Raw genomic sequence first — 6000 nt, 5'->3', positions numbered from 1 at the left:
GTATATTGTCCATGCCATCTTCTTGATTTTAGTAGACGGGTCCCGAATCACCTAAAAGTTTGTAGGGCCATCAAAAATGATTTAATAAACAATATTCATTACCTTGCCATGACGATTCCTCATTTTTGTCATTTTAGGGTCATAAAACATAAATTCAAGATGATTTTCGATTTTTTGTTTGCTAATGTCCATGCCATCTTCATGAATTCTGGCAATTGGCCTCGAAAATTTCTCAATGTGATGACCGGATAGGTTGTTTTGAGTTCTAGCCCTTATTTTTGTGTTTCGAGACCTTGATTAGCTTCGTTAGGCATTTTCGATTTGCATGCGCAATTTGTGTCTTGTTCAGAAAGATTTTGGGTAAAAACTGAAGAAAATATGAATTTTAGCTTTCAAAAGGCTTGAGTTGACTACGATCAATGAGGGTCCGTATCGTGATTTTTGACTTGGGCGTATGTCCAGAATTAAATTCGAAAGTCTCTAACTTGATTTGACTTAATTAGTTGAAATCTAGTAATTTGAAGGTTTAAAGATTTTTTAGATTTGACCGTAGGTTGACTTTATTACTACCGGGTTCAGATTTTGGTTTCGAAACTTGGTATATGTTTATTTTACTATTTAAAACTTGTGTGCAAGATTTGGTGCAAAATGGAGTGGATTTGATAGGATTCGGACGATTGGTTGTGAATTTGGAAGTTCTTGAGTTTCTTTGAAAATTTCATGCATTTTGATGTCTGATTCATAGTTTTAGGTGTTATTTTGGTGTTTTCATCACACGAGCGAGTTTGTATGATGTTATTTTACTTGTGTGCATGTTTGTTTTGGAGCCCGAGGGTCTCGGGTGAGTTTCAGATAGGCTATGGACCATTTTAAACTTAAAAAGTTACTAGTTTTGGTTGTTGCTGATGTCTAGTGCAATGTGCTTCGCGTTCGCAAAGCTACTCTCGCGATCACGAAGGGGAATCTGGGTTGGGGCGGAAATCGTTCTTCGCGAATGCGATTTATGGGGGGTTACCCTTTGAGAACACGACTGTCCATTCGCGAACGCGTAGGGTTATGAGGTCTTGGAAGGGAGCTGTATGATATTCTATGTGAACACGAGCCTAGGCTCGCGAACACGAAGGCAGGGGTAGAGGCCATCGCGAATGGAAAGAGTATCTCACGAACACAAAGGCCGATTGGGCCGTTGTGCTTCGCGAACGCGTCAGGTCCTTCGCGAACGCGAATAAGACTTGAGACGCCAATGATTTAAAATAGTCCAAAATCAAGATTCTTCCCATTTTTTATCATTTTCAAGTTTGAGCTCAGCCTAGAGGCGATTTTGAAGAGATTTTTCACCCCAAATTCATAGGTTAGTAGATTTTAACTTGTTTCCATAAACATCTATTGATTTTAGCCTTTAATCTATGCTTTTTCGTGGTAGAAATTAGGGATTTAGGTAGAAATTGGAGATTTTGAGAAATTGAGGTCGAATTTCGAAATAATCACATAACCGGGCTCGGGGTAAATGGGTAATTAGATTTTGGTCTGAATCATGGGTTTTGACCAAGCGGGCATGGGTTTGACTTTTTCCCAAAACATTAAAGATTGAATATTTTTTACTCGTGGGAAGTTTCTAAAGCTTATTTTGAATTATTTGAATTATATTTGGATAGATTTGATTGGTTTGGAGGCTATTTCTAGAGGAAAAGCTGCGGTTGAGCACTGATTTGGTTGCAGAGTGAGGTAAGTATCGTGATTAACCTTGACTTGAGAGTTAGGAGTTGTTGGTCTATTTGCTACATGTTTTATGTGTGGGGACAATGTATATGTGAGGTGACGAGTATCTATGTGTTGTCATTGCGTTAAAGCATGCATGTGGAAATTGTTTCTTTGTATTAAATTATTTTGTTAATCATGTTATCCATGCTTAGGTTAGATTATTACTTGTTTAAATTATTCGTTTCGTATTTAATGCTTATTTCAATGATGTTGTATATTTTAAAAGTTGAGTTTGATATCGTGGCACTATATTTGAAGTGAAATTATTTCCTGCATTGATTTTTATTATCCGGATTTGTATTGTTGCTTGGCGAGGAAGAGAGAAGCACGAAGGGTGTTGTCGTGCCTTATTAGAATTCATTATTATATATTGAGAGATTTTAGAGTAAAAGCATAAAGGATGATTCCATGCCGGTGAGTAAAAGCACGAAAGGTGATGCCGTACCATTATATTCATGATATTACATGGTGAGGACGAGAGTAAAAGCACAAAGGGTGATGTCGTGCCATTCATTTTCATGTCATTGCTTTATCTGATTTCCGGTTTTAGTGATTTACTTGGTTATATTGTTGATTAATTCGGAAGATGTTATTTCGGGATATCGTACTTACTATTTTATGATATTCTCCCCTTTCGTATGTCCCCTCCTAGTTAATATTTTATCATTTTTCTTGTTATTTTGTTTCTTCATATATATTTTAACAGGTTTCTTACGTAAGTGTCGTGTCATAGCCTCGTCACTATCTCATCGAGGTTAGACTTGATACTTACGGAGTACATTGGGTCGGCTGTACTCATACTATACTTCTGCACTTCTTGTGCAGATACTGGTATCGGTCCTGGTAGTGCTTAGAGGTATGTCAACTCGGATTACTTTCATACGAAGACTCGAGATAGATTTGTTGGTGTTCGCATATGTCACGACCTGGAATTTCCACCCTCGGGACCATGATGGTGCTTAACATATCACATGCTAGGCATGCCAACGTTAGAACAATTTCTAGCCATTTTTAACAATTCAAATTTAATAATAATCAAGAACTAAATAAACTGAAATAGAGTAAGAACATCATACAACCGCGATATCTAAATACAATCCCAGAACTGGTGTCACAAGTGCATGAGCGACTAGAATAATACAAATAACGGTATGAATAAAAGTACAATTGTCTCAAATGAAATAAATAGCTAGAATAAGGTAGAATGGGACTATATGGATGCGAACACCATGCAGCTGTACCTCAAGTCTTCGAACCGGCAATCAATCCGAGCAATCTACTAACCGCCGCTAGGACCGACTCCAAATATATGCACAAGAAGTAAAGAGTGTAGTATGAGTAAAAATGACCCCACGTACTCTGTAAGTGCCGAGCCTAACCTCGACGAAGTAGTGACGAGGCTAAGGCGGGTTACTTACAATAACTTGTACGCAATATAATAATAATAACATGAAAGGAACACAGGAAACTAAGGCAGTTAACTTATGAAAATAAACTCAATCTTCGAAATCGATAAAACCAGAATCTCCAGTACTCAGAATCTCTTATGAAAGCACCGAAATCTAACACAATACAACAATGAATACAAAACACACAATCTGTTGCGGCGCGCAACCCGATCCCACCGTACAAACACAATCCCCCTTATTTCACCATATCAATATCAAGAATAACATGTAAAACCCATTGCGACGCGCAACCCGATCCAACCATATAATCAGAATCAATATCATAACCCTCCCCTATTTCACCATATCAAATCACATATAAAATCCGTTGTTGTGTGCAACCCGATCCCACCAAACATTTAAATACAAGAATAATAGGTGACAAGTAACAACTAAAGGCATAGAAAGCAACTAAGACATATAATAGTTTAAGCATGGAATGAGATAATTAACGAAATATAGGAAAGCATGAAAACAACTATTTTGACGGCATATATACACTTGTCACCTTGCATATACGCCGCTACACATGTAATTCACATAGCACATAACTCAAAGGTCCCTAATTCCCTCAAATCAAGGTTAGACCCAACACTTACCTAACTCCGCAAGCAAATCAAAGCTCAACTTGGGCCTTTCTTCTAAAATCTGCCTCCAAACCAATCGAATCTAACCAAAATCAACTGAATAATATCAAACAATGCTAGGGAAATCAATTACCATACATAAAGTTAAGATCTTTACACTTTTTTCCAAAAAAAGTCAACAAAAGTCAACCCCGAGGCCGCTTGGTCAAAACTTGCGATTCAGACCAAAACCCGATTACCCATTCACCCCTAAGCCTGGTTATGTAACTAGTTTCGAAATCCGACCTCAATTCGAGGTCTAAATCCCAAATTTATAAAAATCCCTAATTTCTACCATGAAAATCCTAGATTTGATGTTGAAATCTTATGAAATGCAACGGGTAATTGAAAAGAAATAGATTAAAGTCACTTACCAATGATTTTAGGAAGAAAATCTCTTGGAATAAAATCGCCTCTAGGGTGTTTAGGGTTGAGAGTTTGTGAAAAATGAGCTAAATCCCACATTCTCGACTTTTTGTCCACTCGCAGATGTCGCAATTGGGACTTGTGGTTCACAAATGAGACCCCGCAAATGTAAGCAATCCATCGCAAATACGAAGACACTCCTATCTCTTCTTTCATCGCAATAGCAATGAATTGTTCGTAATTGCGAACTCTGGAAATTCGCAAATGCGATCAAATGATTGCAATTGTGATCTCTGCTGATCCAAGGCCCTATTCGCAATTGCGATCATGACAGACTTAGCCTTATGTCGCAATTGCGACCCCTGGTCTCATAATTGTGAGACCTGCACACAAGATCACACCAACAACTTTCTAAGTTCAAAAATCACTTCATAGCCTATCTGAAAATCACCTGAGCCCTCGGGGCTCTAAACCAAACATGCACACATGTCCAAAAACATCTTACGAACTCGATCGTGCGATCAAACCACCAAAATAACATCTAGAACTACGAATTGTATACCAAGACGAATAAAATTTTCAAAGAAACTTAAGAACATGCAAATTTACAACCAGACGTACGAATCACATCAAATCAACTCTGTTTTGCATTAAATTTTGCAGACAAGTCATAAATACTGAATTAACCTATATCAAGTTCCGGAACCATAATCTGAATCCGGTAACAATAAAGTCAACCTACAGTCAAACTTAAATATTCTTTAAACCTTTAAATTACTAGTTTTCAACAATTTACATTAGATCAAGCTAGGGACTTTCGAATTCGATTTCGGGCATACGTTCAAGTCCCAAATCACGGTATGACCCACCGGGACCATCAAAATACTGATCTGGGTCCGTTTGCACAAAATGTTGACCGTAGTTAGCTCCAATGAGTTTTAAGGCACACTTTCACATTTTTATCAATTTTCTCGTTAAAACTTTCCGAAAAAGGACATAGACTATGCACACAAATCAAGAAAGGCTAAATTGAGCAATTCGAGGTCTCGAAACACAGAAATAAAAGGATAAAACTATAAATGATCTATCGTGTCATCACATTCTCCATCTCTAAAATAAATGTTCGTCCTCGAAAGAACATTAAAAGGTACCTGAACTGGTGAAAAGGTGTGGATATCTACTATGCATGTCCGACTCGGACTCCCACGTGTCTGCCTCGATCGACTGACCTCTCCATTGCACTCGAACTGAAGGATAACTCTTAGATATCAACTACCGAACCTGCCGGGATAGAATAGCCACCGGCTCTACCTCATAAGTAAAATCCTTATCCAATTGGACTGAGCTGAAATCTAACACATGGGACGGATCACCTTGATACTTCTGGAGTATGAACACATAGAACACTGGATGGACTGTTGATAAACGAGATGGCAATGCGAGCTTGTAGGATACCTCACCCACTCTCTCAAGAATCTCAAAGGGTCCGATATACCTAGGGCTCAACTTGCCCCTTTTTTAACCTCATCACACCCTTCATGGGTGAAACCCTGAGCAACACCCTCTCTCCAACCATGAATGCAACATCACGAACTCTACGGTCGGTATAACACTTCTGCCTAGAATGAGTGGTGCGAAGTCAATCCTGAATAATCTAACCTTATACAAGGCATCATGAACCAAATTGATACCCAAAAACTGAGCCTCTCCTGGCTCAAATCATCCAACTGGAGAACGGCACCGCCTCCCGATAATGCCTCATAGGGAGCCATCTGAATAATCGACTGGTTGTTGTTATT

The sequence above is a fragment of the Nicotiana tomentosiformis genome, chromosome 11 (genome assembly GCF_000390325.3).
Source record: "Nicotiana tomentosiformis chromosome 11, ASM39032v3, whole genome shotgun sequence".
NCBI classification, from domain to species: domain Eukaryota; kingdom Viridiplantae; phylum Streptophyta; class Magnoliopsida; order Solanales; family Solanaceae; genus Nicotiana; species Nicotiana tomentosiformis.
The sequence above is the reverse complement of the archived record's forward strand: the minus strand, read 5'-3'. Positions refer to the sequence as shown.